The sequence below is a fragment of the Lactuca saligna genome, chromosome 4, assembly GCF_052625555.1.
Source record: "Lactuca saligna cultivar CGN05327 chromosome 4, ASM5262555v1, whole genome shotgun sequence".
Taxonomy (NCBI): Eukaryota; Viridiplantae; Streptophyta; class Magnoliopsida; order Asterales; family Asteraceae; genus Lactuca; species Lactuca saligna.
In genome coordinates, this window is record NC_136420.1 from 78,104,211 (window position 1) to 78,118,941 (window position 14,731).

Here is a 14,731-nt window from a genome sequence, read left to right on the forward strand (position 1 = left end):
CGCGGACCTCCTCCGCGGTCAACTGAAATGCTCTCCCACGTGCCCTCGGTGCCTCGACCTTCACTGGCCGACTCTCGGTAGCTCTGATGGCGGCAGGGGCAGATCCCTGAAGTGCTCCCTGAGCTGATCCCCGCAACTGCGGACATTCCGCCTTCCGGTGTCCGGTCTGGATGCAGTGAAAACATAATGCAAACCCCTCCTTGGCCATATACCCCTCCTTGCCACACTTGTAGCAAGATCCAGATCTACAAACTCCATCATGACCCTTGCCGCACTTCCCACAAGTGCGGCCCTTCTGGCTTCCTACTCTGGATCAGTGGGTTTGGCCCGCTTGGCTGCCGGCTGGAATTGTGCCGGTCGTCGATCCCTCCCCTGAGACTCAGCCTCTTCCCTAGCTTGAGTCTCCAGCTCAATCTCCCTCTTCTGGGCATTTTCCTGAAGCTCAGCAAATGTCCGGTACGAGGAGTTCGCCACGAACTCCCGAATGTCTCGCCTCAAGATACTCAAGTACCAACTCATACGTGCCTGCTCAGTGGACACGTGTTCAGGGCAGAACATTGCCCTCTCGTGGAACATCCTGGTAATCACCGTAACAGACTCAGTTATTTGCTTGAGGGTCAGAAACTCCTGGGCCAATCGCTCCATCTCCACCTGGGGAACGTACTCATCTTGGAACATGGCAATGAACCTCTCCCAGGTCACCGCCGCAAGCTCAGCAGGCGAAAAGTGCGCTGTCACAAACTTCCACCAGTCCTTTGCTCCCAAGCGAAGCTGGTTCAGTGCGAACCGTACTCTCAAATGCTCAGGAGATGAGCAAGTGAAGAAACACCCATCCATGTCAGAAATCCATCTCATAGCCGCCACCGGGTCTTGGGTCCCATCAAACTCTGGTGGTTTTGTGTTGCTGAACTCCCGGAACAGCAACGCATCACCACCCTGCGGCCTCGCAGCAGCAACAGCTGCGGTGGCCGCCGCAATAGCAGCCTCAGAAAGAGCAGCATAACGCTCGTCGAAAGTCTCAATCAACGCGGTCTTAATAGACCCAAACATCTCTGGTATCTCCGCGCTGATGACCGCAGCCACCTCCTCGTGAATGATTTGACAAATCTCCTCATCACTAGCCCCAACGCCCTCCGGCATATGATGTGTCCTCACCACGATCAACCTCTGAAATACAACATATGATAAATTAGAATCCGTTCGAGCATACTCACACTCGACAACTCATCCCTCCTGGATCCTTGGTATTCTGAAGATTCTTACTCGGACCGTACACCGCCCCGGTGCTTTCAGTAGTACGGACCCAATATTACTGTCCACACCGTTTATACTTGCAGGCTGCTAGGGTTTCAGTCTAAACCCTAATGGACAGCTTAACCACCAAGCAGCCCAAAGAACCTTATGGAATAAGGCCTTGGACGAAAATATGATGGATCCCCATCATAATTTCGTTCCCCCTTAAGTCCATAAGGTTTCCTTAGCCCAAAACTTAACTATCATACATTTGACAGTTTATACCTCTTTATTTAATTAATCTCTTTTAGTCACTAAATTAATTCCTAATTAATTTATGACCAATACAAATTAAATAAGTATGATTTCTCCATTAATATATTATTATTATGATATATTAATAAACCACAATATTCTCTCTTTCTCCTTAAATTACCTTATCAAGTTGCTTTGGTGAAGGCAACCGAAAATTATCATGCCCAACCGGATCAAGTACATACCAAATATAGTTACGGGCTTAGATACTAATCTAACAATGTGGTGTTGACTGGGCAACCATATAATCTTTAACTGATTATGTGGCACAATAAGCCAGTTATTTTAGGTTAGAGGTACCAAATAAGTAGGTCATAACATATATTATGCCCCAATAAAGCACGAAAAAAAACTTTAGGGACTGAAGGGGCAAAGATGAAATGCATAGTTGGGCCAATTTTTCATTTTCCTCTTTAGATATATCTTAAAATTTACAAATTAGTTGTTGATGTGTTAATGGGGTCCACTTTGAAAGAGAGTTGGTATTTCACTGATATAAGTGGTAATTACAAAGTTGGTGTGGTACAATTAAAAGATTAACGACATTGTACTGATGTGGATGAAATAACACTTGACAAAGAATGCTTGAAATAGGACAAAAGTTAGAAAGTAGGATATTATTGAGAATATGAGAAATAAAACTATGGAACTCGTCTAAAACATGGGTAATATGATTGATTGATACATGATTATGGAAGAATTAAAGGAAGATCAATGTTTCGTTAAGTGATGGAGTAAATTCTTGAAAATGTAAATTGGAAAGTAAATTGCCATATTGAAATATAAAAATAAAATTTTGGGAAATGACCCAAAATCTAATATTATGTGTTCTTATCATGAAAGGATACAAGAAAAAAATAGCTAGGTTTGGCAAAAACAAAAGGTGGAAAAACACTTAAAAGTCTAAAAATAATAACAAAACACTTAAAATCTAAAAATAATAACAAAACAGATGGGTTAAAATGTAAAATTATGTTTTTAACGTTTTGGAAGTATTTTATTAGGAAGTCAGATGGGAAGTTTTACACTTCATAATTGTTTTTATTTTTAGAAATCTAATCACACTAAATTGCGAAAAATGGCATCATGGATAAAATGAGAGATAATTTGGAATCTAAAGTGCAAGTAAAAACAAATTACGGAAAGAATGAGGCCCTAAATGACAAAAAAGTGTCAAAACAATGAAAAATATCGAAACAAAAGTTAGTTAAAAAGGTCAAATGAAACTTTATACATGTTTAAATCACTATTGTTATATGTTTTGAGTAAATAACATGGAATAAACACAAATATGCGAGAAAATGATTTATTGGTTACAATGGGACAAAAAGCTAAATGTGTAAAATGACTATTAGGTCTTTATGAAAGAACAGTTATCTATTAAATGGGTTTGAAATGGTGTTAGAATTACTTGGTTAGAATAGTCATCATACAGTTATCTATTATGGACTATGTGACATGGTATGTAATACTTGGAAACCTGTATGCCGTAATTAGCCTAGTAAGATAATGTAAGTAAGCTATGTGGAAGGCACCTAATTAGTGTATAATATCTTTTTAGAAGTTAGTAGCCTAGCTATGACAAACTAGAATAATACCACAATTAAGAGAAAATTCTGCAAATAACCAAATTTGGGGGTGTGTTTTAACCTTTTGACCATGAAATTAAAGTTTTGAAGAATCACCATAGGATCCGCAGAGGGTGCTCTGCGGATCGACTAAAGCCTCTGAGGAACCGGAACACCTCTGCGGATCTTGAGTTTTTTTTTTTTTTTTTTTTTTTTTTTTTTTTTGTTTTATTATATTTGTTTTTGTCTATTAATATTAATTTTTTTTAATACACTAATACCTTATGTGATTATTATGTAAATTATTTGATAAAAAAATGTTAACAATAATGAGCTTATGTTTAATATCAATCCGCAAAACTGTTTGGGAATCCACATAACTGTTATCAGCGGATCAGTGTACACTTCTGTGGATCAGTTATAGAACTGTTTTATGTGGATCAGTGTACACCTCTGCATAACTGTTAGGGAATACACAAAACTATTTTCTGCGGATCAGTGTACACCTCTGCGGATCTGTGTACATCTATGCGGATCAGTGTACACCTTTGCAGATCAATTATAGAAGTTATAGATGTATTTAAGTGTTTTTTTGTGAGTTTGTGAGTTTCAATTACCAGTAGAAGTTGTTTTTTCAGTATGTTTGCAGAGAGTGATTTATAAAATGCTTTTTATTATTTTGTGTACAGGAGGGTTCTGGCAGTTAGTTAATGGAGATGAGGTTTATGTTAGAAATAATGTGAAATTATAGTTTAAATCTTCCTCCTAACATTGACTATGAAATGTTATTACAAATGGTTAGAAGTAAGGCAGGTGTGTTAAATAGTCATATATGTTTGTCTTTTAAACACCCGGAGTTAGGTTATATCATGGAGCTTGGAGATGAAGCTGATGTATTTCAATTGAGATGTGTAATGTTTGAATCAAAGAAGACGGTGCATATGTATTTAAAAGTTGCAGGTGAAGAAGCTAAAGAACAAGCAGTGGTCAACAACCAGTTTAATCCAACAAAAACTAATAGAGGTCATAGAGAAAGCCAATGTGATGGAAACCGTTCAAGAGGAAGAGGAAATGAAGTGTCAGTAGGTTATGAAATTTTTTTTCGGTTACTAATAAATTTGTATCTGATAATGATACTTTTGTATCAGATAATGATAAAGAAGCAAAAGTGGGCATGACTGAATTACAACATCAAAATTTGTTCGAGTTTGGAGAAGTTCCTGAAATTTATGATCGAAGATGTGAGGAAAAATCAAATGAAGGGTGGTCAGATATTGAGTACACGCAACGAAAAACCGCTTTTAATCCATGGTATTGTATTCCTTCTATTCCTGATTGTCCAGATTCTATTCTTGAACCTAGACCATTTCACAGTTTAGGTCTGAATGATAAATTAATTGTCAATCAAACCTATAAAATCAAAAAAGACCTAGCATTTGCTGTTAAATTCAAAGCGATTTGAGAAAAGTTTCAGACAAAGGTTGAAAAATCTTCAAAATCTCGATACCAGGTTGTTTGTATGCAAAAAAACTGTCATTGATGTTTATACGCATCTCTCTTTAAAGGAACAGAAATGTTTGAAATTAAGATGTTTAATGATGAGCATACATGTTCTTCATTGCTTATACACCCAAATCATAGGCAAACAAATAGCGAAGTTGTTGGAACCATAGTACATGACATTATGGGTCAAGGAAGTTTGAGTGTTTGGAAGCCTAATGATATAATTAGAGATATGAATGCTTTGCTACAAATAAATATGAGTTATTCATAAGCATGGCATGCTAGAGAATTTGCTTTGGGATTGATGATGGGGACCCCCAAAGAATGTTTCTCCAAACTTCCAGTTTATTTTCACAATTTAAAGAAACATAATCATGGTACTATGGCGTACATAAAACTGATTCAGATGATCGTTTTGAGTATTGCTTTTTCGCTATTGGATGCGTGATAATATATTTTTAAATATATTTGTTATTTTCTTAAATGTTTATAAACAAATTATATTGATGATATATTAATGGTTTTTATATTCTTCTTGCAGATACATGCTTTCAGAGAGTGTTGTAGAAAAGTTATTATTATGGATGATGCTCATTTGAAGAGAAAGTACAAAGGCACCATCTTGCATGGAGTAGCCATGGATGGAAACAATCAGATCTTGTGTGACAACCGTCATATTCTGGTCAATTCAAAGTCAATTGGGTTAAACTTCGCAAATGGGGGTCATAAAATGCGAAGGTGATTAATGCGAAGGGATGCGAAGGGTGTAAGAATGAAGATGCGAAGTATTTCACAGTAGAATGCGAATTGGGGAAGAAAACAGAAGATTTCAAATATTGTCCCTGGAGTTTCGCATTTTTGGAAATAAATACTCAACTTCGCAAATGGGGGTCATAAAATGCGAAGGTGATTAATGCGAAGGGATGCGAAGGGTGTAAGAATGAAGATGCGAAGTATTTCACAGTAGAATGCGAATTGGGGAAGAAAACAGAAGATTTCAAATATTGTCCCTGGAGTTTCGCATTTTTGGAAATAAATACTCAACTTCGCAAATGGGGGTCATAAAATGCGAAGGTGATTAATGCGAAGGGATGCGAAGGGTGTAAGAATGAAGATGCGAAGTATTTCACAGTAGAATGCGAATTGGGGAAGAAAACAGAAGATTTCAAATATTGTCCCTGGAGTTTCGCATTTTTGGAAATAAATACTCAACTTCGCAAATGGGGGTCATAAAATGCGAAGGTGATTAATGCGAAGGGATGCGAAGGGTGTAAGAATGAAGATGCGAAGTATTTCACAGTAGAATGCGAATTGGGGAAGAAAACAGAAGATTTCAAATATTGTCCCTGGAGTTTCGCATTTTTGGAAATAAATACTCAACTTCGCAAATGGGGGTCATAAAATGCGAAATTGCAGAATTTTTAAAGAGATACACACACATAGACTATTATAAGACATTGTTCTTGACTTTTGAGTCCAAAGACGTATGATCACAAGCAACCACCCCACACCCACTCTATGACCAGCCATACCTCCCCACCTTACCTATGTCACTTCAATGTTCCCTTACACTCAATTTGCCCTCTCCCCACGTTTTTGAGCTGGAACAAACGACCACACTCCTCATTTTCTCTCATTTCTCTCATTCCACTAAGTATCAAACATCACTTTTTCTCTCAAACTCTTCTACACAAATTTTCGAGATCCAAGGCTGGATTCAAGTGTTCTTCCACACTTAGTAAGTATAATTCATCCTCCTTATGATTATTTCACTTCATTCTACTCAAATCATGAATATCTTACACAAACTCCATCATAATTGTGTTAGATCTTCGAATCTTCAAGTGTTTCCTCAAGTGTTCTTAGATTGAACACTTTCCTTCTTCAACACTTATCTACTGAAATCACTCAAGGTGAGTTCATACCCCTACATTTTCATGATTTCTCAAGTTTTCAGGGGGGGAATACAAGTTAAAACACTAAGAACATAACTAAATTTCTCTAACAGCCTTCATCAGAAAAGTTCAACTCCATTCACGGACTGTTTTGGGCATCTTAAATATTTTAGTTTTCAAAACTGTACAAGGTGCAAATAGTTCAAGTTTTTAGCTTTAAAATGGCTACTTGCACATCTCCATACGATTTTTCTACAATTTATGGCGATTTTTACAAAACTGCCTATCATTTCAAACAACAATCCGGACCAGTCTGTGATTATGGACTTTTTCACCCAAGTTAGAGGTCATTATAAATTGAGATAAAATTTATGAGCAAACTAGACACATTTTGTGAACTCTCAGAATTTACGGATCTAGTTTTCGACTTCGTATGATTTTTCTATGATTTTTCCAAATACAGGGCAGAATGGCTAAAGTTAGCCAACAGCATGTAAATATCGTAACACTTTGTATTATGTTGGGCAAAGTGTATAATCATAAGTTCTAATATTTGAATGTGTTTCCGTGTTAGTTTATCATTATGAACTGGAATTAAGACATTCATATTAAATATTAAATATTATTCATTCATTTTGGAACACGTATTATTAGACTATAAAATGTATAGTTTGATAAATTCACAATACTAATACATTTCCATAAAAGAATTCATACATATTACATACATTTTAGATAAACTATAATAGGTATAGTTTATGATACATCACTCAACGCACTCGTACAAGAAGGGGTACAAATACAAAGTACCGGGTCTCTATACAAAAAGGGGTACAAATACAAAGTACCGGGTCTCTATACAAAAAGGGGTACAAATACAAAGTACCGGGTCTCTATACAAAAAGGGGTACAAATACAAAGTACCGGGTCTCTATACAAAAAGGGGTACAAATACAAAGTACCGGGTCTCTATACAAAAAGGGGTACAAATACAAAGTACCGGGTCTCTATACAAAAAGGGGTACAAATACAAAGTACCGGGTCTCTATACAAAAAGGGGTACAAATACAAAGTACCGGGTCTCTATACAAAAAGGGGTACAAATACAAAGTACCGGGTCTCTATACAAAAAGGGGTACAAATACAAAGTGCCGGGTCTCTATACAAAGCTATGATGATATTAAAACTACACATCCTCTAAAATTGTTAGACTTCAACTATAGTCGCTGAGCGTATATGTTGAGTCATATAAGAATTTAGTCTTGATTGGCCTAGAATTGGTGGTGCCCGCCTCATCTCCTGTTCCTCGTTGGGTTGTGGACCTAGGGCAGACCCACTATATTCAACGTTTTATCTAAGTTAAGCCTTATATAACTTTATATGTTGGACGATTATAGAGGAACTCTACGGATTACTCTAGGGTTCATTACAGCATCATGTAGGATTATTTCTATTCATACTTAACTAAGAAAATATTGGATTTTCTGGAAATCAAACTAAATCGATTTTACAAGGAAAAACGGTTTCTACTTCAAACAAAACTCTTATGAACTCACCAACCTTTGTGTTGACACTCTTTAAAACTACTTGTATTCTCAGGAAATCAGTGAAACAGGAAAACTTCATCGCTTTGAGGATGGGACGCTAAACCGTCAACAATTTATTTTGTCATCATAATGTAATTGCTTTTGAAACATGTAAACATATACTTTGGTGTGACTTTTGCAATTATATTTATGGTGGTTGTTTTTACTTTGAGCACTATTATACACGTTGTTGTGATACTGTACATGAAGTCCTCCACCCCCGGACGTTTCCGCCATCCTTGGTTTGGGGGTGTGACAGATTGGTATCAGAGCATTGTTTATAGTGAACTAAGTATATCGAACCACATAAGATATACAAACTATAAATGCATTGGGACTAAGGTCTCTGATTTTAAGATTTCAAAACCACTATACCTTTAAGAATAAATAACTTTTGTTAAAAGAATACATGCATGCATACATACTAAGGTCAGCATTATTTTAGGACAAAACAAAAGTAATGATTGTTGGATATCACAGGTAAGCCTGGGGATGTATGATCAGTCTTGGGAGTGGCATAGCCTGATCAACTATGCTGGTCCGAGGAGTGATTAGCATATGCCCAAGAATGTTTGTGATGTGGCAACAAGTCTGAAAACTTACCAACACTACCACAATGAAATACCATAGGGGTATTTTGGCATTATTAAAATTACATATGTGAGAACTAAATAGATCTTTATCAATAGGTCAATAGTTGCTTAGTGGATACATTAAAGTTTTATGTATCCAGGACGTCATAGACTTAGAATCTGTGGATCTTTGCTCTACTTCCTGTTCTCGTTGGATTGGGGATTTAGAGTTAGGGTCGCTTATTCGAAGGTCTATCCTGTCCCGAATACATATAATTAGTATGCACTAAACAATTTGTTGAAGTACCTGATAAAGATCATCGTATAATTAGCTAATTAGTACGTTTGCTTAATTATTTCTTATATCCCCATTTCTCGCGAAGATATCATGGTTGGATTTCCATCCACATGACGACCGTACTACCCTAACCACGACAATACCAAATGGCTCGGAGAGGAGCCAGAGAATGATTACCCAACCCCTGTAGATGGTCACCAAGCTGAAGGCTATGCTGATGGTTCTGACTCCGACGCTGAAGTGGAGAACTTAACCCCGATGACTCTTGTTCCGAATCCCAACCCTCGACCGGCTATCAAGGCCTGACGCCTCCTTGGGAAGAGTGCTTGGAAACCGGGAGCAAAGAACAAGACCAACATATGTTGTTTAATAGAGAACGAAGTTTCTACAACATAAACAAAGGAAGCTCAGCAGATACAATTTTTCCAATCCTGGTCCATAGAGTTGCCCGAAACGAGATTCAGGGTAGAACAACTCTCTATAGTATCGCAGAGGTTGATAGAAATGCAAGAATACATACGATCCGCACCAATCGCCTTGAGCACACTCGTGAAAAATCTAAGAGAGACCACAAAACCCACTAACTCGTGAACTTCATTCATATGGACTTCCTTTATGAACTATATATAAGGAATTCTTAAATCGAAGAAAAATGCTGGAAAAATCAAATTCTATAACAACTGACTTGTCTTTACTAGTAGGAACTTACCATCTGATCAGTTTTCCTTTTGCAAACTCATGACAGAACAATGTCACCGAGGGAGAAACCACTCCGGAACTGCCCGCAAATATCAGTACGTGTTTCTAACATCGACATTTAAATCCCGAATTTCTTTATATGCTAAATCTAGCATCGATTAAAGCATGCATAGTAGTAATCATGTGACATCGGGCGAGATATTCCTTACCATAATCAAATTCTCGTACTACGAAAAGTTATCCCCATCTTTCCTCTAAATTCCTGGATCCCCATTCGAAGTGCAAATTTCGGGACGAAATTCCCTTTAACGGGGGGATGATGTGACAACCGTCATATTCTGGTCAATTCAAAGTCAATTGGGTTAAACTTCGCAAATGGGGGTCATAAAATGCGAAGGTGATTAATGCGAAGGGATGCGAAGGGTGTAAGAATGAAGATGCGAAGTATTTCACAGTAGAATGCGAATTGGGGAAGAAAACAGAAGATTTCAAATATTGTCCCTGGAGTTTCGCATTTTTGGAAATAAATACTCAACTTCGCAAATGGGGGTCATAAAATGCGAAGGTGATTAATGCGAAGGGATGCGAAGGGTGTAAGAATGAAGATGCGAAGTATTTCACAGTAGAATGCGAATTGGGGAAGAAAACAGAAGATTTCAAATATTGTCCCTGGAGTTTCGCATTTTTGGAAATAAATACTCAACTTCGCAAATGGGGGTCATAAAATGCGAAGGTGATTAATGCGAAGGGATGCGAAGGGTGTAAGAATGAAGATGCGAAGTATTTCACAGTAGAATGCGAATTGGGGAAGAAAACAGAAGATTTCAAATATTGTCCCTGGAGTTTCGCATTTTTGGAAATAAATACTCAACTTCGCAAATGGGGGTCATAAAATGCGAAGGTGATTAATGCGAAGGGATGCGAAGGGTGTAAGAATGAAGATGCGAAGTATTTCACAGTAGAATGCGAATTGGGGAAGAAAACAGAAGATTTCAAATATTGTCCCTGGAGTTTCGCATTTTTGGAAATAAATACTCAACTTCGCAAATGGGGGTCATAAAATGCGAAGGTGATTAATGCGAAGGGATGCGAAGGGTGTAAGAATGAAGATGCGAAGTATTTCACAGTAGAATGCGAATTGGGGAAGAAAACAGAAGATTTCAAATATTGTCCCTGGAGTTTCGCATTTTTGGAAATAAATACTCAACTTCGCAAATGGGGGTCATAAAATGCGAAATTGCAGAATTTTTAAAGAGATACACACACATAGACTATTATAAGACATTGTTCTTGACTTTTGAGTCCAAAGACGTATGATCACAAGCAACCACCCCACACCCACTCTATGACCAGCCATACCTCCCCACCTTACCTATGTCACTTCAATGTTCCCTTACACTCAATTTGCCCTCTCCCCACGTTTTTGAGCTGGAACAAACGACCACACTCCTCATTTTCTCTCATTTCTCTCATTCCACTAAGTATCAAACATCACTTTTTCTCTCAAACTCTTCTACACAAATTTTCGAGATCCAAGGCTGGATTCAAGTGTTCTTCCACACTTAGTAAGTATAATTCATCCTCCTTATGATTATTTCACTTCATTCTACTCAAATCATGAATATCTTACACAAACTCCATCATAATTGTGTTAGATCTTCGAATCTTCAAGTGTTTCCTCAAGTGTTCTTAGATTGAACACTTTCCTTCTTCAACACTTATCTACTGAAATCACTCAAGGTGAGTTCATACCCCTACATTTTCATGATTTCTCAAGTTTTCAGGGGGGGAATACAAGTTAAAACACTAAGAACATAACTAAATTTCTCTAACAGCCTTCATCAGAAAAGTTCAACTCCATTCACGGACTGTTTTGGGCATCTTAAATATTTTAGTTTTCAAAACTGTACAAGGTGCAAATAGTTCAAGTTTTTAGCTTTAAAATGGCTACTTGCACATCTCCATACGATTTTTCTACAATTTATGGCGATTTTTACAAAACTGCCTATCATTTCAAACAACAATCCGGACCAGTCTGTGATTATGGACTTTTTCACCCAAGTTAGAGGTCATTATAAATTGAGATAAAATTTATGAGCAAACTAGACACATTTTGTGAACTCTCAGAATTTACGGATCTAGTTTTCGACTTCGTATGATTTTTCTATGATTTTTCCAAATACAGGGCAGAATGGCTAAAGTTAGCCAACAGCATGTAAATATCGTAACACTTTGTATTATGTTGGGCAAAGTGTATAATCATAAGTTCTAATATTTGAATGTGTTTCCGTGTTAGTTTATCATTATGAACTGGAATTAAGACATTCATATTAAATATTAAATATTATTCATTCATTTTGGAACACGTATTATTAGACTATAAAATGTATAGTTTGATAAATTCACAATACTAATACATTTCCATAAAAGAATTCATACATATTACATACATTTTAGATAAACTATAATAGGTATAGTTTATGATACATCACTCAACGCACTCGTACAAGAAGGGGTACAAATACAAAGTACCGGGTCTCTATACAAAAAGGGGTACAAATACAAAGTACCGGGTCTCTATACAAAAAGGGGTACAAATACAAAGTACCGGGTCTCTATACAAAAAGGGGTACAAATACAAAGTACCGGGTCTCTATACAAAAAGGGGTACAAATACAAAGTACCGGGTCTCTATACAAAAAGGGGTACAAATACAAAGTACCGGGTCTCTATACAAAAAGGGGTACAAATACAAAGTACCGGGTCTCTATACAAAAAGGGGTACAAATACAAAGTACCGGGTCTCTATACAAAAAGGGGTACAAATACAAAGTACCGGGTCTCTATACAAAAAGGGGTACAAATACAAAGTACCGGGTCTCTATACAAAAAGGGGTACAAATACAAAGTGCCGGGTCTCTATACAAAGCTATGATGATATTAAAACTACACATCCTCTAAAATTGTTAGACTTCAACTATAGTCGCTGAGCGTATATGTTGAGTCATATAAGAATTTAGTCTTGATTGGCCTAGAATTGGTGGTGCCCGCCTCATCTCCTGTTCCTCGTTGGGTTGTGGACCTAGGGCAGACCCACTATATTCAACGTTTTATCTAAGTTAAGCCTTATATAACTTTATATGTTGGACGATTATAGAGGAACTCTACGGATTACTCTAGGGTTCATTACAGCATCATGTAGGATTATTTCTATTCATACTTAACTAAGAAAATATTGGATTTTCTGGAAATCAAACTAAATCGATTTTACAAGGAAAAACGGTTTCTACTTCAAACAAAACTCTTATGAACTCACCAACCTTTGTGTTGACACTCTTTAAAACTACTTGTATTCTCAGGAAATCAGTGAAACAGGAAAACTTCATCGCTTTGAGGATGGGACGCTAAACCGTCAACAATTTATTTTGTCATCATAATGTAATTGCTTTTGAAACATGTAAACATATACTTTGGTGTGACTTTTGCAATTATATTTATGGTGGTTGTTTTTACTTTGAGCACTATTATACACGTTGTTGTGATACTGTACATGAAGTCCTCCACCCCCGGACGTTTCCGCCATCCTTGGTTTGGGGGTGTGACATCTTGCCTATTGGGTATGGAATTTTCCGAAAAAAGACTACGGATTCCGTGACATGGTTTCTTGAAAAACTACATGAATGCATTGGTGATGTGAGAGGTATGACAATGGTCACAGATAGGCACCCGCAATTGTTGTAAGTATTCAAAATGTTTTTCCAAATGCTTAACATGGATTGTGTGGTTTCCATCTTATAGGAAACATAGTCCACACCTTTGGAAAAAACAAAAAAACAGCAATTTTGTTTTGGAAGCTGGTAAAAGCTTAAAAAACCACTGAGTTTGAATTCTATTGGGGGAGGCTTCGTAATATAAGAGATGATGTAGCGACATATCTCGGTCAAATTCCACGTGAGAAATGGACCAAAGCGTATGTCCCTGCCATGAGGTATGATTATATGACCTCAAATAGTGTGGAGTCCATGAATGTTGTATCAAATAAAGCAAGGAAGTTACCTATATTACCACTTCTTGAGTTCTTTCGCGTACTTATGCATAAATGGTTTTACAAACGACGATGGCTCCAGGTATGCTTATGTTTAATTTTAAATTATATGATAAATGTCATATATGATAATATATGTTCATTTTAACATTAAAAAGTACATCAATACTTACCAAGTGGGCTGAAGATAGGGTTTAAAAAAATAAAGAGGGGATTTAAGGATGATCGGTATCCGGTGTTGACAATACAATATATCAAGTCCATGACTTCAAAAGTGGCAACATAGTGAATTTGAGGGAAAATACTTCTTCGTGGAAATATTAGCAACTAACGGGTTTGCCATGTGGTCATGTAATAATGGTTTTAAAGCACTTCAAACGATCATTGTGGGCTTATGGCTATAAATGCTTATAAAATTGAAACATATCGAAGAACGTACGAGGAGGTTGTATACCCTCTTTCAGAACCTAGTGATTGGGAGGTTCCGGATGACCTTATGGTTGTTAACCCTCCTGTGATGAAATACGTCAAGCCGATAGACCAAAAAACACCAATCGTACTCCCTCTCAAGGTGAGGAACCAAAAATAAGAAGGTGTAGTAGATGTCATAACACAACTCATAATGCAAGGACGTGAAAGGAAATCGTTCCAAAGAACCAAAGTAAAAGTAAAAAACATATTGGGGCGTCAGGAAGTGGGACAAAAGCGACAGATGAGGAACCGACGCAAGCAACCGAAAACCAATGGTAGCATGAGCTAGAGAACCAATGGACACAACATACCGAACAACAATGGTAGCAGCTGCCAGACAACTAATGGACACAACAGACAGAACATTAATGACAGCAGCAACCAAACAACCAATGGACACAACAGAACAAACATCAATGGCAGCAGGAGCCATATAACCAATGGATGCAAGGGACCGAATACCAACCGCATGAAGAGCCACATAACCAATGGCAAGGTTGTACCGCGTACCAATGGCAACAAGATCCAGATAACCAATGGACGCAA